The following is a 26,802-nucleotide window of genomic DNA, read 5'->3' on the forward strand; positions in this document are numbered from 1 at the left end:
CCTTAGATACTCCTGAGATTTTTCAAGGGATGCCGTTAAAAGTAAGTAGGAGTGAGTGGACATAACTTGGAAACTATTTGTATTGGGAAAGTGGCATGATCTGTTTTGGGAGATAATCGGTTCTCCTCCAAAAATGAAAACTTTCTTATCACCTCTGGTAGCCACAGCTCTAGCCTGTGAGATTAACTAACATCAAAAGGTCTGTGCTATATTTGTATGATATGAAGGTATCTGCAAGTGTACAAGTCCTAAAAATACAAATTCTCAATAGGCTTTTTTGTGGCTTTTAGATCCAGTGGGGAAAAATGTTTTGAGTTTAAAACTCTAGAAATACCATATAATAACACTTTTTTGATTCCTTTATAAACCTTCCAGTTCTTCTAAATTCCATTCCAATTCATCCTTTTACGAACTTACAGAATAGTGTCATTATTCCTATTGAGGCAATTGAAATGTTATTAGTCCCATGAATCCCTCAAATAGCTATTTCAAATTTTTCAAATGCACTTTCAGAGTTTCTTGGTCAGTGTTACAAATTGAGCTTCTGCTGAACATTGGGTATTATGTGATGAAAATCTGTGCAATCAAATGGCTGGGGTGGGAGTCAGCCTTTCCACTTTTCATTCAGTTGTTTGACTTGAGGGAGGTACCTTTGGCCCGCTGAACAGTTTTCTCACTTTAAAAATAGACATGATATGTACCCCAATGTTCATCGCAGCACTGTTTATAATAGCCAGGACATGGAAACAACCTAGATGTCCATCAGCAGATGAATGGATAAGAAAGCTGTGGTACATATACACAATGGAGTATTACTCAGCCGTTAAAAAGAATTCATTTGAGATGGATGAAACTGGAGCCGATTATACAGAGTGAAGTAAGCCAGAAAGAAAAACACCAATACAGTATACTAACACATATATATGGAATTTAGGAAGATGGCAATGACGACCCTGTATGCAAGACAGGGAAAGAGACACAGATGTGTATAACGGACTTTTGGACACAGAGGGAGAGGGAGAGGGTGGGATGATTTGGGAGAATGACATTCTAACATGTATACTATCATGTGAATTGAATCGCCAGTCTATGTCTGACGCAGGATGCAGCATGCTTGGGGCTGGTGCATGGGGATGACCCAGAAAGATGTTATGGGGAGGGGAGGTGGGAGGGGGGTTCATGTTTGGGAATGCATGTAAGAATTAAAGATTTTAAAATTTAAAAAATAAAAAACTAAAAAAAAAAAAAAATAGACATGATAGTGTCTCATTTGCAGTATGGTTGAGAGAATGAGATAACACAGGTATATTATTATATATACACATAATTAAGTACATGTATTTATATACATATGTGTGTATATATATATAATTTTGCGGTTTTTATATACTGATAGTTTTAAGGCATCGTCGTTATTGCCAGTAACTAGGTAGTAACTTAATTCTGGCTTCTCTCTACTGTCTCTAAAAAGACTGAATATAAGTAACTGTATGGACAAATATCCAACTGGACCCTGTGTAACAGGGACTGAGAACACAGTGGGAAGATAAAATGTTTACATTCAGAGGAGTACCTCACATATATTAGTGCTCACAGCTGGTGAAGAAACAGTACTGGTAGATGCTGACGTTTAGACTTTCGTTTTACGAGATTAAATGGGAAAGGGGGCTGCATTCAGATAAGAAGAGCCATTCCTGCTAGAGAGGTCCTGATGGCCACAAATCTGCTTCTGTTTTATCAATTCATGATGAAAATTATTATTAGTGCTAATAGCTCCATAAAGCTGTTCAAAGTATTTCAAAGAGGCCAAGTATAGCTGTTTGGTGCACCATGGGTATTGATAATAAATATCCTTGATAGATACTGATATAAGACAGCAACAGTACTGTATTGAGCTTAAACAGCCCTCTTTCATATGGCAAAACTATAAATCTTTCATGGGAATCATGTTATATAACATCACCTGAAATCAAGCACTAGTGATTTTTTAAAGGTAATAAACTATTGGATAAGTAGGTTGCTTTTATCACCTTTTCAATTTCTCATCCTAGCGCTTGGATGATAATTTAAAATACAGAGAGACACTCTAGCAGAGTCTTTAAAATCAATTTGTAATTTCAGCACTGTATTATACAATTAATCCTAAAAGCAGTACAATCTTTTGAATGACTTTGAAATATCCTTCACTTCAAAAGGAAAAAAAATGACAGAAATGAAAAACAGAGAAAGTAAAAGAATGGTTGTATTTGTTTACATAATAATATATAGGATGATAATGTATTTCAGCGAATGTTACTATTCAGCTGACATGAAGTATGTGAATTTAATATATCAAAATTTTCTAAGGTATGTCTGTAAAAATAACAAAATGTTTTAAATATGTTAAGTGAGTTCTGTCAAACAATAATTTAAACTTATTTATGTATTTGCAAATTTTTCTGTAAAAATTTGCTTCTTCCTTTTGATGTCCTTTACAGATGCTTTGCAATTGTCAGAGAACTTCAGGAGGTGGTTTTGGCTGTGTTTGATTTTTAGCAGGATTGTCATTTATTTTTTTCCCCCCAAAGTACAGTATAATATCTTCAGAACTTTTGGGGGATCAGATATTCATTTATATCAATAATAGCATTATTAAATGATGTCTTAGAAGCTACAAGGAATATAAATATGGACAATACTGAGCTTTATCTAGTAGATGGATATAACAATTAAATAACTGGCTAAGGACAATAATTATCTCTTGGGCACTTGTAGATAAAGAGTAGTTTTTAAGGTTAGGCAGGAAAGCTTTAGCATCTTTTATTTGTCTGTGTATTTTAACATGACTCAAATATAAACTGCCATACATGCCAGGATTTTTTCAAAAGCTTTTGTGTGATGAATGGGAAAAGAAAGGCACAAGGGTGCTGAGAGCTCAGGGAATCCAGTTAACACATCTTGATGGTGGAAAGACTCAGAACCATTTCATGACCAGATTTTGAGCTCCAGACTACAGCTTGTATAATGGATATCTTTGGATGTTGATTAGAAAATTTGTAATCTATGTCTGAAATGTCACCCTTGGAGTTTTCTCCCATATACTTACCTTCTCACATCAGCATCTTCTGAGTTGCTCAAGTCCAGGCTTAAGGAGTTATCCTTTTTATTCTTCCTCTGTCTCCACCCCCTTCTCTAGCATCACCTATCTGATCCCTGACCAAGTCTCTACAGTTCTTGTCATCACTGCTACTACCCATCCATACCAACATCTTCTCTTTCTCAGAGCTCAAAAAGTCATTCTGCTTAAGAAATTTTAATGGCTTTCCTTTTCTCTTAGAAAATCTTCACCTGGGCTCTTTGCACAGATAGTCTCTTCCTATGCTTCACATTTCAGCTAAAATGCCATATAATTAGAGAAGCTTCTTCCCTAGTCTCTCTCTCTCTCTCTCTCTCTCTCTCTCTCTCTCTCTCTCTCTCTCTCTCTCTCTCTCACCCTCCTGGATTTCTAAGATTGTTTGAAAACCATGTTTATCTTATCTGGTTCATCTAGTCTCTGACACTAGAATATAAGATTCTTTGAGGATGAAGAACTTGCCTGTTATTTTTACCATAGCATGTTTAGTGTCTGCAAAGTGCTGGGCATATGATAAGTGATTGATGGAGGGGAAGCCTGGAGTGCTGTAGTCCATGGGGTCGCAAAGAGTCAGACATGACTGAGAGACTGAACTGAACTGAAGTAATTATTAAGTGAAAAATACATATACATGTGTTTTGGGGCTATGGTACCTGCTGAGGAAAGCCTGAATACAAATGATGCCAGGAATATATGAAAAGAGAGATTTAGGTTTGAGAAACAGAAAACTCCAATTTCCTTTGACTACAATTAAAGTGCATGAAGTAGAGTAATAAGAAATGGAGCAGGACTAGTGAGTCCAGGACAGCTTATTGAGTCTTAAATGCAAGGGAGCATAGCTTGTACTTAGTTTTTGCATCGGGAGGGAGATTGCAGTTCTCTTCAGTTCATGAAACAGGTGAAGAGGTGTTAGCCATAGTGGCAAGTCTTGCCATCTGAAGAGTCATTGTTCCTAGGTTTGGAGCCCAGCTCTGCTCCTTCGTGGATGTGTGGCCTTGAAAAAGTTCCTTCACTTTTCAATGCATCTTTTTTCATCTACAAAATGGGGGAAATAATTTTAATATCTCCAAGTTTCATGCAGTTTAAATAAACTAATGGGTATAAAATGCTAAAATTATACATCATTTTATTAAAAATGATCTCTTCCTATTTCACACTTAGGCACAAGCCAAAGTTCATGTATTTTGTCCATATTCAAATAAAATATCCCAACTTTCAGAATGGGATGATAGGGAGAAAATTAACCTCACCAGGTATGCCATCATTCACTTTTAATACTCTTTGAGTGTAAAATAGGCTTTGGGTAAGCTTTGTTATTGCTGATGTCGTTATTTTGATAAGTAACCAGTTTTTAGGGTTTCACCCTCATCTTTCCCACTGCTCCCCTAAGGTCCAATACCTGTGATGGAAGAGAGAGACGGGAGATGATTGGGTAGCAGGGTCTTGAACTGCCCGGCCAACAAGGAGTACTTGAGCTAAAGATGCTTTTCAGAAGTGCCCTGAAATTCACAGGGACAGGCCTGCTTTGGTTCTCCCACCATCCTTGGTCACTGTCTAGGAAGAGCCTGTGGGAAGTGTGGCCTCCTTGCAAACAGGATGGTGGATCTGGAGCAGATCCAGCAGCAGTAGCTGTCCACACAGCGGGACAAGTGCACTCTGAATGGTTCATATCTTCTATGACTGCCACACAGGTTGAATACACATTCTGACTCCTCTCGTCACTACCCGTCCCGAGTGGGACAGAAGTTAAGATAGAGTTCTGACTCCTCTCATCACTACCCGTCCTGAGTAGGGCAGAAGTTAAGATAGAGGGTCATCTTTGTTCTGTGCTAGAATCTGGCAGGTGAGGATGTGCACAGGGCTTTGCTTCCCTCTGTGTGAATGCTCAGTCACTCAGTCATGTCCAGCTCTTTACGACTCCATGGACCATAGCCCACCAGGCTTTTGTCCATGGTATTTTCCAAGCAAGATTACTAGAGTGAATTTCCATTTCCTACTCCAGGTGATCTTCCTTACCTTGGGATCAAACCTGCATCTCCTGCTTTGGCAGGTGGATTCTTTACCACTGCGACACCTGGGGTTGCTTCCCTCTAAACTGCACCAAATCTTAGTGACTTCAGGAGGCAGAAAGGGTGGAGAAAAGGTCAGAACCTTGATACCTTTACAAAGGACATGGCTCATGAGATGTGTGAACTATCAGTGGAAGGATGGTCCATGCACTAGGAGGACCGGGGTGACCCCACTGCCTACAGAAGAAGAGCAGGGAATAGTGTACCAAATGGCTGAGGTTTTTCCTACCCAAGAACCAGGAGAACATTAATTAGAGTCCATGAGAAAGGAGGCTCCCTCTTGATGTTTCAGGATAGAACTGAAGGCAAGCCTATCACCTAACTGCTGGCTGACAGGATCAGAAACAGTACTTCCCACCAGCGGTGGTTCTCAAAGGTCTGTAACGGCTTACTTACTCTTAGCTTCCCTGGTACAGACAGCTCTTGAAAAGAAAATATTAGTCATTCAGTCATATCCTCCTCTTGGGACTCCATTGACGACAGCCCACCAGGCTCCTCTGTCCATGGACTTCTCCAGGCAAGAATACTGGAATGGGTAGCCATTCCCTCCTCCAGGGGATCTTCCTGACCCAGGGATTGAACCCCAGTCTCCTGCAGTGCGGACAGATTCTTTACCAGCTGAACCACCAGGGAACAGCTCTGTGAGAAGGCCATATAGAATGGCCCTGCAGCAAAGGACATATGGAAACTTCTGAATCTTTTCCTGCCCAATCAAAGAAACTGAAAGGTGACCCAGCCCTGTTCTCTGCCTAACCACACTGTGCAGCTGTTGTAACTTTGCTGCAAGTTTTCAAGCAAATGCAATTTGCCTAGAAGAACGCTTCAGGGCGCTCAGCATCCAGACAGAGAAAGAATAAGTAGAACCTCTGGAAGAAAATCAGGAAGGCCTTTGATTTTTCCATGGTCACATTCAGCGCCAGAAAACAGGTAGACGTAGATAGCAATTTTAATAGGAACAGTAGAAAAATAAGGAATCTAATGAGAGTCAGATGCAGCTTTAAAAAAGCCCTGGAATTAAAGTTAGCAATTTGTTTTAAATTCTCAGTTTCAACAGATAAATTCAGAGATGTTTGCTTTTAACTTTATCTCTTAAGTGATTGAGTTTTGCCATTGAAACTTTTTCCCTTTTATCAGTAGTGACTTATGGCTGCTGCATTTCCTAAATTTTTTCATGTTTAAAATATGTCTGCTGCCTTTTTTGCTTGAATAACTACTTGGCCGGGTGTTATGCTCCTGCATCATACTCATCCACATTGTGCAATTGTTTTCTGGCGCTGAATATTTGTACGATGAAATCCGAGTCCTGCTTGATTTTTCCACTCGTGTAGGTGAATGGCTTCCTTTATTTAAGTGCTTGAATAAGTCTTTCTTAATCCTTGACATTCTATGGCTAAACCAGGACTGAACAGTCTGTCTCAAATTCTTCTATGTGCACATTCTTTTCTTTCTTTTTTTTTCAGGTTTAACATCAAACACACCTTCTGATCCATTTGCTGGGTTTTCTACTTCATATTGATCTAGCTTTCATTTGTATTACCTTCTCTTTAGTTTCCTTATAATCTTGGTCTTGGCCATCCTGCATTTATGTTAATTATTTCAAGATTTTTATTTAATAAATCACATATATTTTGAGCATTCTGCATTTAGTTTATTATTAATTCTGTAATAAAGTTGTTTTATTCTCAGTTTGTTTTCTCAATTAAAAAAAACCAACCCTTTCTAGTCTATTGTGGCTACTAATGTCTCAGATCTGATATCCAATTTCAATTTGATTCCTATTCTTACTGTGTATTTTAGGGTATGAATATCTTAGTCCATTTGGGCTAACGTAACAAAAATAATACCACCATCTGGGGGGCTTATAAATAATACAAATTTGTTTTTCACAGTTTTTGGCGTCTAAGAAATCCAAAATCAAGGCCCTTGCAGATTTAGTATCTGGTGAGGGCCAGCCTCCTGGCTCATAGATGGTCATCTTCTTGCTATGTCCTCACGTAGTAGAAGGGGACGAGAAAGCTTTCAGATGCCTCTTTTATAAGTACACTAATCTGATTCATAAGGCATCTTGCTTCCAAATGCTATCACGTTGGGGATTTGGTTTCAATGTATGAATTTTGGAAGGACACAAGCTTTCAGTATAACCGTAAAGAAGTGAGGAATAAGCTTCTGTTCACTGATTTATATTTTCTTCCAGACAGGTTCTTTACCTTTGAATGATTTCATCTTTTCTTTGTACTAAGGATAAGTGGAAAGGTTGCTAGAAGGAAACTGAAGAATAAACAAAAGGCCTGATTTTCTCTGATTGGAACACACTTAATTAAAACAAAATGGTAGGCTATCCATGACTGTCCCTCATGGAATAAAATACATCTACCAGAAGAAGAGTCAGTGACATTGCTTATTTCCAACAACCTTTTCCACTTCCCATCAGTAGAAGAAAGGAAAAAATAAGAAAACACATTTGATTTTTCCTATCGTCCATATTTAAGAGTATTACTAAAGAATCTTAGAATCTGTTGGCTCATCAACAAGGGTCTTGAGGATTAAAATTTGATGCGTTTCATATATTTTATAGATTGAAAAAAAAAACTTGCAAAGTATCTGATGGATAAAACTTTTAATATCTAGATTTGCAAAAGCTTCTACAACTTGAAAATAAACAGACTCATAACCCTATAATAGATGGGCCAAAAAAATGGGATTGAGTTATAAGTAGGTGGCTAACAAATACTAAATGAAAATGTACTTAGTTTTAGAGACATTTATTTTGAGTTATTCTGATGGAGTTTTTTGTGATAACAATTGCCCATAAAACATCTAGAAACTAAAGTGAATGTTTTCTATCAATGCTTGGACACTCTGATGTAATAAAAATGCAAATGCTGGCATTGGATTTTTGTTATTGTTTTTAAAAATTCTACACACTGATTAATTAGCTAAGATGTTATTAAACGTTTTAGGACCTAGAAAATGCATTTCTAATGATGCTTTTCATACCAGATCAAATAGTCATATCTTGGCTGACCAGTCTTTTGTGATGAAATCCCTTTTATCGTATTTCATTGTGCTTTGTTTTTTTAAGTTTTTTTTCCCTTTTGAAATTTATTCTGCTATACTGTCTCTTCTCATGAGTTTTACTATGACTTCTTATCCTAATTAATGATGCAGTCTTAAAAAACATCACTGACAAGTTTTCGGAAAAGGAAAGGCGCGGAATGGAGAGAACTTTTGGGTCTGCTGTAGTGTGGTCTGGCCCCGAGGAAGTGCCTTCAAAGGCCTCTCAGTGTCTTCTTACTGCGAATACATGAGCTGATGGGAGGCTCCTGTGAGGGCCCCCTGTTTGTTCCTCAAAAATCTTCCAGCAAACCCTGGGTTTATTGACAAGAGAAATAGGGCCCAGAATCAGTTTGAGAAAGATTTCTTAATATTAGCTCAGAAAAAAATATTTTTTCTATGCTTGCAATTTCTAAATATGTATATATATATATATATATATATTTTATCACTATAGTAATTTTGAAACATCTTTTTTCATGGTAAATGATAAGAAGTGACTTTAAATAAATAAAATCTTTTATCAGTGTATTGTTAAAGATTTTACTATAAAGCAGTTTATTCAATTCTTAATAGTATTTATAATATAAAACATCTTATCATTTTAACAAATAAAATCAGTTACCTACTTTAAATCAATCATGTGAGAAAAATAAGGTTGTTTACCAGTGAGTCTGAAAATAACCTACTTGATCTGGAGACAATTAAAATAAACTTCAAGTACAGTTTATAGGATCAAAATAGAAAAATTTCTTACATAAATATGTTAGGGGTTTCTTTTTCTTTAATAAAATTATATCATTTAAATAATCTTTATTTTGTTTTCCTATTTGAGAAGATTAAACATTTTAGGCTATAAATTTCATTTGAAAACTCTTCTCCATAAGTATGGTATTGCTGATATAAGCTGAATATGCTTTATTCCTCAGAAGTGAAAAGTCAAATTGGAAATAACTATCACACCTTTTAAAAAAAAAACAGTCTATTTATTATACTATAATATAAAAGAGACATCTTGATGTACAATGGAAGATTGCTGACCATAGGGAACTAGTGAAGATCATCCTGAAGTGGCTTTGCAGGGTCGTGACCCAGGCTCTGTGGCAGAGACAGCAATGTCCAGTTTGCCATGTCTTAGCCTCCTTGCAGGTAGGCAAGGCATGTGACTGCTTTTAGCCAGTGAGCATTTTGTGAGGAGAAAATGGTTCATTATTCTGGGCCAAGGCTGTGAAAGATACATATGTGGTTCTCCAGGTTTTCCTCTTCCCTTTCACAGTGACCAACAGGATCAAATCTCTAGATGGTACAATATGAGGTGGTGACACCTTTGTCTCCGTCATCCTGGCCCTTGACCAATTGCTTCTAACAGAGAAACTCTGCTTACCTGTAATATTGTGATTTATAAGAAATATGTATTTGGTTTTTGCCCATGTTTCTGGCACAGAGATCCTAAACTCCATGGAATTTCCTGTGATGAGAGCAACAAAGTTGTCTTTTGTTATATCCCTGAGGTAATTTTTTGGGAGCCTAATTCTAGGGGCTGGTTGCTCAGAGAACCAACCAAGTGATTAGAGAGTTGGAACTTTTAGTCCCACTCACTAAGGTCTGGGGAGGGGGAAGGACTGGAGGTTGAATTAACTGCCATTGGCAGTGATTTAGCAAATCATTCCTATGTACTGAAACCTCCATAGAAACCCGAAAGGTTGGGGTTTGGAGAGCTTCTTGGTTGACGGATATGTGCAAATGGAGGAGAGTGGCGCACTCTGTTCTCTTTCCCACATACCCTGCCCTTTATATCTCTTCATCTGGCTGTTGATTTGTATCCTTTAATATCCTTTGCAATGGGTCAGTAATCTAGTAGTAAACTGGCTTCCTGAGTTCTGTGAGCTGCTCTAGCAGATTAATTGAACCTAAGGAAGAATTCCTGGGAACCTCTGAGCTATAGTTGGCTTGTGAGAAGCATAATAGGTGTCTGAAGTGTGTATGGAGTGGCGTGAGGAGGGGAGCAGTCTTGCAGGACTGAGCCCCTAAACTATGGAATCTGATGCTGTTTCTGGCTAATGGCAGAATTGAGTTGGATTGTAAGACACACAACTGGTATCTGAGAACTGCTTGCTGGTATAAGAAAACCTTTGACGCTGGAATTGGTGAGGCACATTTGGGGAGCACTTAACCCCAAACCCTACTATCTGATGCTAAAAGTGAATGAACACAAAAACCACATTTATTTATGAGAATTGGGGATTGTTTACACAGCATAACCTATCTAATTTAAATAATATACATTCTTTATTGCTTTATAATTATCTTTAAATTAAGGTCCAATTTTGACTCAAATAATTATATTATGACTAAGGACAAAAATGATTTACAGTATAATGGTCAAAACATCATGGTAGCCATTGGCACTTGGCTCTGAGAGATTAAGGTTTGAGTGACTAAGGCTAAATATGTTTGTTTGCTCTTCATTATCCCCAACTGTACTCAATGTACCCGAGAAGATTTCACCTTCTAATTAATTTATAAAACTGGAATCTAAAATAATATGATATTTACCTTCAATGACATGAATCTTTGGAAACACTATAATGCTTTCTGTAAAATGTTCAAAAGGCAGTTCCAGAAGCTGAGTCCCCAAGGCCTCTTTGAAATCAACAGTGTTATTGGAACATGCATAGAATGTCTTAATAGTGTAATGAGGAAAATATATGTTAAAGAAGTAAATTCTGGTTGGTTTTATGACTTGTCATATCTTGTCACAAAATATATCATATCTACTAAAGCAATGTATTCAGTAATTGTTTTCAAACATTATGATGTATTTTCAAACTATTGAAAAACAAAGGAATTTATAGAATTACATGAGTGCTAAGCTGCTGGCAAAGCATGGACGTCTTTGAAGAGAGCAGAATTGTTGACTGAGTGTCCCTTAGCAGAATTATCAAGGTTTTGTTGAGGCACTAACATCCATACTTGCATCTCCCCAGGCTGATGACTCGGTTATTCAATTGAGAAGACCACTAGTTTTTGTTTGTCAAGCTTTGTGGGTAGGAATGAGTCCAAAGAAGTCAACTGATAGAACTGTTCACAAATCGATCTTCCTTTATGCCCCATGATTCAGTGCTAGCTCTGTCATTAATTCTTTTTCTTTTTTTTCTCATTGCTAAGATGGAAGAATCTCCAAGATTCTTTTTGAAAAAATAGCTTCTGCTTTTCCTGCAAGTCCTTTATTGAGATGATCTGGGTTTTAGTTTCCTCTAATCTGTTTGTCCTTCAACACAATTACATCTGCTTTTCATTTTTTTAGACATGTGTGAATATCTTAACTCATATCTGCTGACCATGAATTTGATCCAGGGTTCATATTCCAAATATTTAAAACCCAACGGCATAGAAAATGAGACAAGGAGCTGATGCCAGTATTAAACTACTGTGACAGTGGATTGAAGGGCAGCCTTAGCTTGTTCCTTTCAGTTCTGTGTTGTTACTGTTATGAAGCAGTCTTGAGAAAGAGGAGTTTGGTAAAGGCATTCCAGTTTAGCTTTAGAATAATCTATACAGCCTTTCTCAGTCACCTGCTGCATATTTGCACTGTGGGAGGCGAAAAAAAAAAAACAAAACACAACACCCTCAAAGTTAGAGATAGGATTATAAATCCTATTTTCCCATTAGTTCTTTCTAAACTTTTAAATTTTGCATTATCTGATGGAAAAGTATATTACTAGCCAAACATGGCTTTAATAAAATGAAAATTGGATGTGGCTAAAGGGAGGACATCACATCATAAACTGTTAGCTGTGAAGGTCATTTTTTCATTAAATATGAATTTTAGGAGGAAATAAGTACATATGTTTCCCATTCATTATATTTTAATCATTAAATTAGCCTCATCCAGAGACGCTTAGATGCCTCACACATATTTTTATTCCCCCTCTTTCATTCTGTCCCTCATGGGAGATAACAATGTTTTCATACAAAAATTCACATTCAGGAAGCAATGCCAAATGTACGCTTTTGGCTTAAGACATAAATCTGATAAAAGTTATGGTTTTCATCTCCTAATTTTATTTTATCAAAATAAAATCAATTTTTGCTTTATGTTATAATGAGTTTTCTTCTCTCAATTTGTATTCTTAGCATAAGATTATATTATTAAAATATCAGATACTTCAAGTCTCAAATAATTCAATTAATTGAAGAAAGAAATTTTAATATAGTCTTTTTTAGAATAAATTAATAATATATTACCTTTCTTATAGAAGACTATACAATGATTATAATAACACTAACCACTGAAGTAAAAAAAAGGAACACTCTTTGACACTCCATGTTCTACTAAAGTGGAAAATAAATCAGTGAATTGACTATTTCCCTCAAAAATTTAGTTTTATTAAATATGGTTTTCCCAGTAGTCACATATGAATGTGAGAGTTGGACTGTAAAGAAAGCTGAGCGCCGAAGAATTGATGCTTTTGAACTGTGGTGTTGGAGAAGACTCTTGAGAATCCCTTGGACTGCAAGGAGATTCAAGCAGTCCATCCTAAAAGAAATCAGTCCTGGGTGTTCACTGGAAGGACTGATGTTGAAGCTAAAACTCCAATAGTTTGGCCATCTGATGTGACAAGCTGACTCATTTGAAAAGACCCTGATGCTGGGAAAGATTGAGGACAGGAGGAGAAGGGGACAACAGAGGATGAGATGGTTGGATGGCATCACCGACTCAATGGACATGAGTTTGGGTAAACTCCGGGATGGACAGGGAGGCCTAGCATGTTGTGATTCATGGGATCGCAAAGAGTTGGACACAACTGAGCAACTGAACTGAAGTGCCCTTAGCTTTTATGCCATTGAACTACTCTTTTACACTTATATTTTATTTATTCTAAGAATATTTTTGAGAACTTGCTTACCTCATTACACAGTATCTTTTTAATGAAGATACAGACTTTAAAAAAATCTTTATGCCATAATCAGTTGGGTTTCTGAGAAACATTTCTTTTTTAACTTTATGGCAACTGAATTATGAGACTGACTAGGTTCTTACTTTGAAATGATGGTTGACAAAACCAGATCTAAGTTTGTTGGTTATTCCTCAGTAGACATTTAATATACTAATCCTATTTCTGGCTTCATCTTAGTTATCTTTATTTTCCCTTTGCTCACATTTTCTCATTTACTTTTGTTTGTAGTATAATAATTAGCTAGGCTGTGGTATTTTTAAGTTGCATATAATGCTTTCTGAGCAAAGGAGGAACTAAATGCTGTTTTTATTGAAGGCTACTAGAGCAATTCCTGTTGCTGCTTATCATTATAAAGATGAACTGCTTGGAAGTTAATTTTTAACTTATTATGTTAGCAGCTGTAACTAGCATTTTTCCTTGTGAAGATAAATGTTTTTTTATTTCAGAAAAGACATCCAGTAGTCTGAATGGATAGATGACAGTCCCAGAAACAAGCAGAAGGTTTTCATGCAACAAAACATAAGAATTCAGGAGTCAACTAAAGATGAATTGTAGACTTGCTTTGTTTCTAAAAGAGAGGAAGAGTGAGAAGGGAGTAGGCGAGGAAAGAAAAGAGAAGAACCAGAAAAATTGTGGAAAAGTACATGCCCTGTGATGAGACTTCACTGTGTGCCCCTCTAAAATCTTTAGTACTATCAAAAAGGATTGCTTTCTTGTACACACTGACAGGGAGCTGACTTTCATGCTAAAGTCTGTGTAATGACAGACAAAACAACTGGTGAGATTGAATAAGGCAAAAAGCAGGTGGAGCAGGGGACAAAAGTCCCCAGTAATTAGCTAAAGTCTGGAAAAGGACTTAAAACTTCCAGAGATCAAAGAAAACTAACAAAGTGCTACCAGAAGTCCCTGGCTTATATACCAGCTACACTTGTTTATTCAGTAATTAAATGCAAATACTCTTGAAGTTTACTACATAAGTATCTTAAAGTCCCTGAGATCAAGTTATATTGTGGGTGGATCCATCTAATGCATTTTGTTTTTAGGAATCGCTAGTTGTTCCAACTTATTTATTATGTATGTTGAGATTTTAAAACTTCTGTTTTTGTCTTCTTCAAATTTTACAACCTGTCATCAAACGCATCAAGTATATATAGAGATCTTCACATCTAGAAGTATATAACCTGTTGTGGATTATTTTGTCTAGTTGTAATTAAGGAAACTAATACTATGCTTATAAAATGTAGATTCTTTGTTATTTTTCTTTAACAAAATCAATAGATAATCATGATTTTATGGGGTTAAACAAATGAATACAATTATATTTTACTTTTTTCAAGGTTTATTCTCATGTTAATAATTCTAGTCACCTCCAAAAATATCATGCTTCTAGGCAAACACAGATGACATTCAGTACAGTGCAATAGATACAGAGATGTAAATATTCCACAAGTATTTATTGGGTACCTCTATGTTCCTGGCACTTTCTAAGGTCTAAGAATAAAGCAGCAAATAAATCAGACTTACATGTGCATCCTCATGGAGTTTATATTCTAGTGAGGGGAGTCAGGCAATAAACATAGTAAATAATAAAATATATAACAGATTGTGAAAAGTTCTAAGGAGAAAAATGAAAATGAAGAAAGGGAGTACAGGGGGATGTGGGGCTTACAGCTTAATTATTAAAATTTTTATTTTATATTGGAGCATAGTAAATAACCAGGTTTCCCAGGTGGTGCTAGTGGTAAAGAACTTGTCTGCCAATGTAGGAGACATATGAGACTCCAGTTTGATCCCTGGTTTGGGAAGATCCTCTGGAGCAGGGCATGGCATCCCATTCTAGTATTCTAGCCTGGAGAATCCCATGGACAGAGGAACCTGGTGGGCTGCAGTCTATGGGGTTGCAAAGAGTCAGACACGACTGAAGTGACTTAACACGCACATAGGCACATAGGAAATTAACAGTGTTGTTAGTCTCAGGTGGACAGGAAAGTGCCTCAGTTATACATATACATGTATCTCTTCTCTTCCAAATTATTTTCTCATTCATGTTGTTACAGAATACTGAGCAGAGTTCCATGTGCTATACAGTAGGACCTTCTTGATTATCTATTGTAAATATAGCAGTGTGTACATGTAACACCCAAACACTCTATTTTCTCCCCACCCATCATAGAGAACAGGACATCTGGGGAGAAAGAGGCAAAGGAGGGACCCACATGGACTTCTGGGATTCCCGCAAATAGAGTGCAAGTGCCTGAGATGGAGCATGGCCACAGGGCTGGAGAAACAGCAAAGTGACTTGAATCACTGGAATGAAAAAGAGCGGGGAATGCTGGCAGCTTTTGCAGTCTTGTAGTCCTATTTTCAGCTGACAGAATATATTTTCTCATCAGTTCTGTCAAGCTATTTTTCCTGTCTTTGTTTGTTACAGTAAGGACTTTGGTTTTCCCCTTGATTCTCTAAAGTGCTTAATTCACCGTTCCTACTGTAGAGATGAACATAAGTAATCAATGATGGATTTAGTTGTTTTTTTTCCCCTTTGGGAAGGAACACCAAGGAAAAATTTCAGTATAAGATTGCTATAATCTAAAGTGTTTTATAAAAGAATCGTTCTGGATGCTCTGTTAAGGAAATATTTAAAAGGGGAAGAGTGAAAGATTGAAATCTAATCAAGATGTGAGTGCAAAAATTTTTGTAAGGACATACACTGGCTTGTATGACCAGAGGAGAAAAGGTGGTAGGGAGTGGTTGGATTTGCGTGTTAGGCACACAGGATCTATTCAGGAGCTGTGTGTATAATAAAACGAGAGAGCATCAGTGAAGATACTGGGTCGCTGTGGCTAGGAACTAAGTTGAGAATATTGCCGAAGAGTGGTTTGCTCAGATAATTTGCAGTTCACTTTTGCTCCTATTGAGCACTTAGCTCTCCTCGCTATCCAAGTGGAGGTGCCAAGCAGATTCAATGTTACCCAGTGTTTTGTGTGTATGTAATTACATATATACCAAATTCTGATGATCTGGAATCTTTGGAGAGTCCTGTTTTCAGATGAAGAAATACATTTCTCATCAAATATGTCAAGCTATTTTAACTGTCTTTGTTGTCTGTTATAGTAAGGAGACTGAATTTTACTTAAGTCTCTAAAGTTCTTAATTCATCATTCCTACGGTAGAGATGAACATGAAGTAATCTTTCACAGAAAAAAAGGGCCATGTATAGCAACAAAGAGTTCCTCACATCTTCACATGATTTTCATGATGTCAATAAGAAATCCAAAGAGAAAGAAACAGGGATGTGAAATTAGCATAGGTCCAAAAATTAATAAGTAAAAGGAGACTGATTCTTTCACTGAGAGTGATTGAGAGTAAATAAGTGTTTGTGACTATTAAGGACCTTTTGTATTAAAGGGGATGAAAACAAGCAGATTGTTTTTGGTGGCATTATTAGCAGGACACTTCTTCTGAGAGAATCTTGCTAGTTAAGGCTGTAAAAGGAGCAGCAGATAAGCTGGAGTGCTCACAACTTAGCAACAGCTTGGAAAGTATTGTCAATAAATGCTCGGGTCTGAAACGGGACCAAGTGATAGGATGTGATAATATCGTGCAATTGAAACGGCACTTCAGTATCTAATCTTGGGATTAGAGAAGATCTAGGGGTTCACACTACTGAAGCCATGTCAGGGTGGAATTTATAGCTCTTCTCCATTGATATTAATAACAGCCACAGATTAGTGGGAGCAGACTTTGACACAGTTTACTGCAACATGTCCATGATAAAGCGTGGAAACTTGCTCTTTATACCAGGGGAGAGAGGAGGAAAAAAAAAAAAAAGGAAAAAAAAGGTCCAACTCCCCAAAGCATTGTAATCGAAATGAAAGCATCTGGTTCCCACTATCACCATGTTTTGTGTAAATGTTTCCAAAGATTTAGTTTCTCGATAATGACTCTTAGTAAATTCATTTAAGAAAAAGTTGGCCCCACACCCTGCACCACAATGACTTTACATGTGAGAGAGTCATTCGCCCACCCAATCTTTTGTGATTAGCATAATATTGAGATAATTTGCATGTGGTTTATAATAGGCAAACAGGAAATCCCAAGGAAGTATTTTACCACTTCAAAAATAGCTGACCAAGAAGTCAGGAGGAAAGTAAGGAGGTAACCATGGGAGGAAGAAGAGGATGCGAGAAGGAGGGAGCAGGGAGAGGAAGGGAGTGTGAGGGAGAAGACAAATTGGAAACAGAAGCTTGAATGGGAAACTGCCATTTTAGAAAATAATGTTTTGAATTCTGTTTCTTAAGTCATGCCTAGAAGCTGTCCAAACTATAGCCAAATAATAAGATTATGTCTGATTCCCCAACCTAGCACTGTCAGCCTTGGTTAGTGTGATGTCTATAATGCATTTGGTGTGGTTACTTTTTTGTTTTGTAGCAGCAGCAGGAATCCTCTACATTAGACATAAATTGTTTACAGGTTTTTTTTTTCATTGCCAAATTTTCATGAAAATGTCAAAGTGAACATTTATACTTTATAAATGGTTCTTTTTTCCCCAGCCCAACTGACAGATATAACTACTCCAACAAAAATGAAAATCACTAGACACAACCAATAATTCTCTTTTATAAGCATTAGAGGAGACTTCATGTTTTATGATAATTTTATGTCAGAATGAGAGAAACCACTCATTTTTCTGCTAAAAGCATATCACTGTATTGTTTTAATAATGTTAATAAGGAATAATAATAATAGTGACAATAACCAACACCAATAAGAGAACAAAGTTACACTTGGAAAGCTTGATTTGATGCCTTCCTTTTTAAGACAGTTTTCTACCCTTTTATTCATTTTATCTCAGGAAATGTTTTCTTATGGACTCAATATGCATAGGTATCATGAAAAGAAAACAGTTATGAGTAAGGCATAATACATCAACATTAATTTTCAAGCTAAATTTTACTAACTTTAAAATTTTTTTCCATTGGATACAAAATCTTTTTATTATTTTATTTCCTAAGAATGCTGATGGAACTAATTAGTAAATGTTGGTGATTTCCAAATGGTCTACTCTTCAAAACGTTGCTACTACTAGTAGCTCTAATAGATGTGGCTTGATTGGGCCATAAAGGAGTGATTAGCTCATTTTACAGGTCTTATTCTTAGCAAAGAAAGTTATAACCAATCTAGATAGCATATTAAAAATCAGAGACAATATTTTGCCAACAAATGTCTGTTTAGTCAAGGCTATGGTTTTTCCAGTAGTCATGTATGGATGTGAGAGTTGGACTATGAAGAAAGCTGAGCACCGAAGAATTGATGCTTTTGAACTGCGGTGTTGGAGAAGACTCTTGAGAGTCCCTTGGACTGCAAAGAGATCCAACCAGTCCATCCTAAAGGAAATCACTTCTGAATATTTGTTAGAAGGACTGATGCTGAAGCTGAAACTCTAATACTTTGGCCACCTGATGCAAAGAACTGACTTATTTGAAAAGACCCTGATGCTGGGAAAGATTGAGAGCAGGAGGAGAAGGGGACAACAGAGGACAAGATGGTTGGATGGCATCACTGACTCAATGGACATGAATTTGAGTTAATTCTGGGAGTTGGTGATGGACAGGGAGGCCTGGCATGTTGCAGTCCATGGGGTCGCAAAGAGTTGGACACAACTGAGTGACTGAACTGAACTGATTCTTAGCAATGGGAAATTAAGTCTAAATTCCATCTTGAATACAATGGGAGTATATATACTTCACACTCCTGATAGAAAAAAAAAAATGTTTTAGGATAAATACTTTGGTTTTTCTAGGTCCTTAAGCCATTTTTCTTTTAAAAACTTTCTCTAAAAATTACACTCACAACTGAGAATACACTCACAATCTGAGACTGCTTACACTGCCATACATCAGATGAGGTGCCAAGGAGTAGTAATGTCAGTTATTTTTGTTGTTATTCTTGCTGTTGTACAATACACATTTTAATAAAAAGCAGTGAGAAAAAGAAAAAGAATCAAGAGATAAACTCTTCCTGGGATTATTGTACTTGGTCCCTCTCTTCAAAGCAAATTTAATCATCATGTTAAGGGTCCTGGCAGGATTTTGTAGTGAATTATCTTCTAACATTTTACTCTTCTCAAACAAAGACTGTTGGAGCTTCAGTCTTCTAGCCCTGTAAATCTGCAGTGTCTCTTTCTTTGTTAATAGGCATGCAAAAATCCCTAGAAAGGCACATTTATTTCATTTATGAGAAATTAAATCCAGATTTAAAGTTCTTCTCTCACCCTCTACTGTTGGCTCCTTTTAGAATGATTCTGTGGTGGTGCTGGACCCCAGGAAGCATTGTAACATGTGTTGGCAATCTTGCAAACCAAATTTAGTCCCTTAGATTCAATATCAAGATATTTATTAGGAGTAATGCTTGCCTTCAGCTCTTTCTGTGGGTTGCTGTTAAACCACTGTCAGCACTGCTATGGTGAGCTTTCTTGTTTACCCCTGATGTTGTTTAAAGCTAACCCACTTCCTAGGACATCCCACTGAGGACAAGTCACTCTATTAAGAACTAGCTGTCTTGACTGTGATTTCCAGCTGGGATATAGAGCAACAGTCCATGTCTTCTTGGCAGCTCTCATTTATACAAATCAGAATTATCTTGAGACAATAGGAAAGAGATAAAATGGAAGAGTAGTTTTGTTCTTTTTGACATCATGTTGCACTTTGTTTTAAATGTACTTTATTTGTTCTGAATTACTCTTCGAGACAGTTCCTACTATTTTTTATCACAGAGCCAATCATAATTCAAAAACTACAAAACAGAAGGCCTTAGTTGCTTGATAATATTGATTTACTTACTCCTTTTAATGTGCTTACAATAAATGTTTAACAACTGACTCTCCAGAAAAGACAAACAAAAGTGCAAAACATACTTTGTGTTATTTACAGATTTGCAGGGTATAAATTCTCCCACCATGATCAATGGGAGTCTAACAGCCTGATGTCAATGGGCTTTTAATATTCCTAAAACTTTAGCAATAGGCTCTCACAATGGCTGAATCCCACACACCACTGCGAAAATATTGTGTTCTATATGTATCTTCTATGTTATTGAGTAGAGCCCTCTAATTAAATGACTGAAAAAATTTATGCCAACCTTTAAGAGAACGTATTAAAACACACTCTACCAAAGTAGTTTGGAATGACCAGCTCTTTGAATTACATCATAAAATCCTGGAATTTGTAAGCTGGAAGGACTTTTGAGTACCTCTGGTTCCATTTATTCATGTTGAAGAATCTGGGACCCAGATTAGATAATGGAATTTTTACAAGGTTATAATGGGAATAGTAAGACTCCTACTGCAGCTACTGGGCTTCAGCTCAGTGTTATTTCCATTAATTATCTTTATTGCTTAATTAATGGCTTATAGATATGATTTTGAGTTGCCTGAGTTTTCCTTGGCCTTGAGAGATGTGGTTTAGTGCTAAGTTGTTATAATCAATTGTTAAATCTCAGGAGGTCTAAGGCATGAATCAGTAAATGATTTCTCATTTCTTTAATGAATGTAAATAAAGATTGAGCAATCTACAGTAAATCCTGCAGAAAGAAAATTTGCCCTTATAACTAATAATGTTTCTATTTTACTACTTCAGATCACAGCCAAATATGCAAATAAATGGCATATCTTTTAATCCAGAGTTTTGATCTTTCATAACATTTACCTAGAAACTCCTTATCATGTTTCTGCTATCAGACCCCTGGCAGGTATATGCTTTAGGTGTTTAACTTTTCTACTACAAGATTATTAGGTTATTTACCTCCAAGTTAGTTTTCATCATGATACTTCTCTGTGTAAAAGAAACAATAAAAAAAAGTTGCTTTCTTTCATCTAACTGAATAAATCCAAATTCCTTTTCCCTAAATCCCCAATGACAAGGATCAGACATGTTTGCTCTTCAACACCCTTAGTGGCACTGCGGTGCTCATGGGAATAGTCATCTAACATGTAGTATCTTATATACGCATGAATTCTCTATAAGTGGAAGCTATTAAGAATCTTACTTTACACCTGGAGAAATAAATGAAAGTAATTTCCCCAAGGAGTCATAGCCAGTTAGTAGCAATGCGTGGATATGAACTCATCTTTGCAGACTGTACTTTAACTACCACACAGTATGACCTTGTTGAATACTTCTGACTGCTCTGACCTAGTACGGAATGTTCTCCATAATGTGGCACAAGCCCATTACCCTAAGTTTTCTCTCTCTAAGCCTCTGGGTATAGTCTTGATTTCAAGCATCCTAAGGCAATGGCACCCCACTCCAGTACTCTTGCCTGGAAAATCCCATGGATGGAGGAGCCTGGTGGGCTGCAGTCCATGGGGTCGCTAAGAGTCAGACACGACTGAGTGACTTCACTTTCACTTTTCACTTTCATGCACTGGAGAAGGAAATGGCAACCCACTCCAGTGTTCTTGCCTGGAGAATCCCAGGGACGGGGGAGCCTGGTGGGCTGCCATCTATGGGGTCGCACAGAGTCGGACACGACTGAAGCGACTTAGCAGCAGCAGCAGCAGTTCTCTTATTACGATCCAAATGGGCTCCAGAAATATTTTGTCTTTGCTAAAACCGTTTCCCTTGCCCTTGTCACTTTAATTTCCCTTCTTTACCCTCAAAAACAGCCTAACCTTTCTTCCAGGCTTTATCTACCTTGGCTTCTCAGAGTGCTCTCTCTTTTCTTGAACTCCATATACTGCTTTGTACTTGTGGTTGTCTTTTCTGCCCACCAGGCCTCACCAGGCAGTTTGAATGAGGACGGTGCATTACATGCCTTTATGTTATCCACTGTGATCTATATAGAGCCATAACCATTTTTATGTTTATTCAGTAGATGTTGAGGATAATTTTATTTGTCAGTTGTGCAGATCTTTGTAGGCATTTCACTGTACCTTGGAAGTGAAATCCTGGGAAAGAACATTGCATTTCAAAAAGCCTTTGACAGATTGTATGACATCTGATAGAGACAGTAAAGAACAATTCACCTGTGAGGAGAAAACTATCCTAAGGACAAAAACTGAACATTTCAGGGTGAGGCAACAGTAGCAGAAAAATAATGGGATTAGAGCGGATAACAAGCTAAATGGGAATCAGCAGTGCGCCTTTATGAACCGTGCATAAATAAAAGCACAGCAGGCAAGAAGTCCATGCTAATCCTTTTACTAGATTTTGTATAGGTCAGGCTTTCTTAGGAATAATTCACCCAATTCTGGATTGTTCTCTTTCCACTGAAGTGATGAGGAAGGGACTGTAACAGTAAGGATTTAGGTGATATATTAGAAAGATAATAGAAAAGAAAGGAACATAAAATTCATTCAGCTTTCTGCCTTTTGAAAACCGTTTAACCCATAACCATGATTTTGTAAAGAACTGCCCTCCAACCAAACCAGAATGGATGTTAGCCTTGCCCCCAGTTCCTTTGCTGTTCAAAAATCTTTGTCAGCACTGTTTTGGCTATATGAACCTGACTCTCAGGAACTTCCACACAAGACTGCATCTCACACTATAGTGCTGTAGGGCGTTCTCTGTCCAAAGGATGGGTTCATTTGCAAGCAAGCGCCAGCCCTGGGGGCCTACTGAGCTCCTGGCTTAAGTCCATGTTTACATATACCTTAAGGAAATCCTTGTACCTTTGCCTTTGAATTGCTAAATCAAACTGTTTTTAGCCCCTGAAGCTTGTGCACTTAATGAAAATGATTTAGTATGGAATGGTGACCCTTTTAGTCCTGTGGGGAAACCTGTGGGGGTTGCATGATGGCGATGATTAATATTAAGTATTTTGGGTGCTTTTGAATTTCTTCAGTTTCACTTCTAGTATGACTTATTCTTTCATACAGTTCTGTGATAAATATGTAGTTAACCTTTGTGGATTTGGCAACATTAGAGACATTTCACACTCATTCCCTCTGATAAAAACCTTTTGAAGTAGTATTGTTATACTTATTCTAGTAGATGAGGGAACAGAATTTAAGTACCTATCCTATGAGAAACAGCTAATAAATGTCTGACTTTATGCTCTTTCTAATGCATAATTGAGCCACACATAACTTTTCATTGACCAGGTTGATGAGTTTGATCATAAAACTCTGATTTTTTCCAAAACAGCCCAATCAAAAAATAGGCAGAAGACCTAAACAGATATTTCTCCAAAGAAGACATACATATGGCCAATAAACACATGAAAAGATGCTCACCATCATTAATTATTAGAGAAATGCAAATCAAAACTGCAATGAGGTATCCTCTTACATCAGCCAGAATGGCCATCGTCAGAAAATCTACAAACAAGAAATGCTGGAGAGGATGTGGAAAAAAGGGAACCCTCCTACTTGGTGGGAATGTAAACTTCTCCAGCAATCGTAGAGAACAGCATGGGGATTATTTTTAAAGCAAGGAATAAATCTACCATATAACCCAGAAGCAACACTGCTGGGCATATACCCTGAAAAAGCCACAGTTCTAAAAGACACATGTACCCCAGTGTTCATTGCAGCAGTATTTACAATAGCCAGGAAATGGAAGCAACCTGATGTCCATCGACAGATGGATGGATATAGGATATGTGGTACATATATACAATGGAGTATTACTCAGCCATAATACAAAATGAATTTGAGTCAATTCTAGAGAGGTGGATGAACCCAAAGCCTGTTATATAGAGTGAAGTCAGTCAGAAAGAGAAAAACAAGTATCATATATTAACACATATATAAGAAATGTAGAAAAATTGTATTGATGAACCTATTTGCAGAGAACGGACTTGCGGCCACAGTAGGGGAGGGAGAGGGTGGGACAAATGGAAAAAGTAGCATCAACATATGTAAACTATCACATATAAAACGGATGGTTGGTGAGAAGTTGCTATGCAACACAGGAGTCCAGCCTGATGTTCTGTGATGATCTAGAGGGGTGGGATGAGGGGAGCAGAGAGAGGTTTATGAAGGAGGGGATATATGTTTAATTATGGCTGATTCGTGTTATTGTTATGGCAGAAACCAACACAACATTGTAAAGCAATTTCCTCCAATTAGAAAAACAAAGCCTTGTAGCAAAAACTTTCAGCAAAGAAATGTGTGTCACATGCTTGAATTGGTAAGTAGAAGGAGTCTATAGGAGACTACAATGAGCTACTAAATGAGTCTTGTTCATGTTTATAAAATAGAAAATGAAAGATGTTAATAAACATGCTGATAAAATATCTCTATTATAGGGGTCTTTGTTAGCGAAAAACACAAAGTTATAACAAGGAATGTTTTTAGGAACCACATCTAGTAATTCAAATTTGTGAACCCTTTGAATTCCATAACACTATTTTTAACATCATTACCACCATAGGTGGTATTTTGTTATTTACCTTGTTGTCATCATTTCCTGTTTCCTTTAATACTCAGGAGTTTTCTTGAAGTGCTGATCATTTCAGTCCACAGGCCTAATGGTGGCGTAACTTTACACTAGCCCTCCTTAAATGGCTATACCTTGACATAATAATTTTTCACAGGCCCAAACTTCAGCCCGTTAAAAGTAAATGCATTCCTTCCAGGCTCCAATGGTGGATTCAAGCTCAGATGACCCTTTGACATGTAACAGGCATTGACAAGGTGCTGTCCCCTCTCTGAAAACAATCTAAACATTGATCCCAATGAACAGAGGAGAACCCTAGATAAGCAGGGAAAATGTGTTTATAGACATTTTCAGGTCCTTCAATCTGTATTACTGAAGACTAAAGGCTTTATATTTTTAGAGAGTAGGGGGTGGGGGTTGGGGGGAGGATTTTTACCAAACCCAGTTAAATATTTTTAAAATCCCTTGGATACCTTATTAGGTTGTCAGAGGCATAACATATTTGCTCCCTATTAGGTGATGATGAGGCTTAAAAACTGACAGCAGTGGGATAACATTAGGTTGAACCAAATAAACTCCTTTCATTTAGATGTTTTGGTGATTTTTGCAGAAATGAGCATTAGTTTAAAGGATGTATCAGAAAATATAGACTGTACTAGATGGTTGCTTTGGGTTTATTTTAAAAATTCGAAACCACTTTTGAAATAAAGGGCCATAATGATTCTTGTTAATACAAGGATTTAATGCTTTACACTAGTGAACTGAGAAGTATAGTCTAACCGTTTACACATCTGGCAAACTGAAGTTCTTCATCTCAGTGTCAGTGGGTATTTGCTTATTCTGACAGCTTTATAGGTTCAGAATTCCAGGTAAAATACAAATTTTCTAATATAGAAAACAATAGCTATATACATATGAGCATACTTAAAAAATATATTTTTTTTAGAATTTATTTTAGAGAGCTTAGCAGTAAGTCAGAAACTTTTCCTAAAATGTAACTTCCATTAGGATGAGGATTTTTGTCCCCTTAGGTCTTATTTTTTTTTCTTATCCTTAATGCCTGATATATAGTTGATGCTTTGTAACTATTTTTGAATGAATAAAGATCCAGTTAAGAAGTATTTATTCAACACAGTGTAGAAAGAGTATGCCTGACCTGAGCCTGGCTAGGCAATGGGTATAACCTTATTGTGGCTATGGATACATGAGACTGTCTTAGATAGATTCCATAATACAATCAAATTGTATTAAGAAACATTCTACCCTCAATAAGCAAGCTTTTGATTATAATTAGCTTCCCATCTTGTTTGCCTATAGGTTAAAACCACCATAATATGATAAAATCATTCTAGTCTAGTGATGTTACTTTAAAAATCATTTTTCTTATTATGTTAGTGAACTGACATTGGTGTTATAGTCAGCTGTTTCTAGAGCTTGGTGATGTTAGTGTGTCCCTGGGAGACAATCTATATATAGAGTTGTTGTGATATACTAAGTACTGCATAAAAATACAAAAGTTTACATTGTTGTTCTTCAAAGACAAAATCAGATTGAGGCACAAATGAAACTTCAAGCCATCTGCTATAAATATATATCAGTGTATTAATGTGGTTCAAAATGTGTATATGTGAGCCATGGAACTATAGTAGTAAAGTGGAGGAAGTCTTCCAGGAAGAAGAAAGTGAAAATAGATTGACCTCTATGAAAAAGGGAAATATCACAGATAATGAAAATGTTGTGAACCAAAGATGTAAAACTGGAAGAAAGAGGTTGTATGAATGGCGAATCAGGTAGATTTACTTTAACATAGCAGAGAATCTGTGTTAGAAAAAATTAGATGTGAGGTATATTTGACAGATATAATAAGTGAGAACGATTCAAATAGAAGACAGTTGATAGAGAAACCTAAATATTATCTCTGACTACAATGACTTTGAAGATTCATATGTAGTTTTACAAGAAGTATTAGGTGCTCTGGTTATTTGTTGGTTATTTGTAACAAACCACTTAACCACCAGTTGGCTTAAAATAACATTTAATTATTTTTCATGTTTCTATTGATTAAGTCTCAGTGGACAACTCTTCTTCTAGGGTCACTTGTGTGACTGTGGCCAAGTGGTGGCTATGGCTAGAACGTGAAAGATGGCTTCCAGTGTCTTGGGAGAGATGACTGGAAGGTTGTGTTCAGATAGGATGATCAGGTGGTGAGGCCTCTTTATTGCTTTATA

The sequence above is a fragment of the Ovis aries genome, chromosome 6, assembly GCF_016772045.2.
Source record: "Ovis aries strain OAR_USU_Benz2616 breed Rambouillet chromosome 6, ARS-UI_Ramb_v3.0, whole genome shotgun sequence".
Lineage (NCBI taxonomy): Eukaryota > Metazoa > Chordata > Mammalia > Artiodactyla > Bovidae > Ovis > Ovis aries.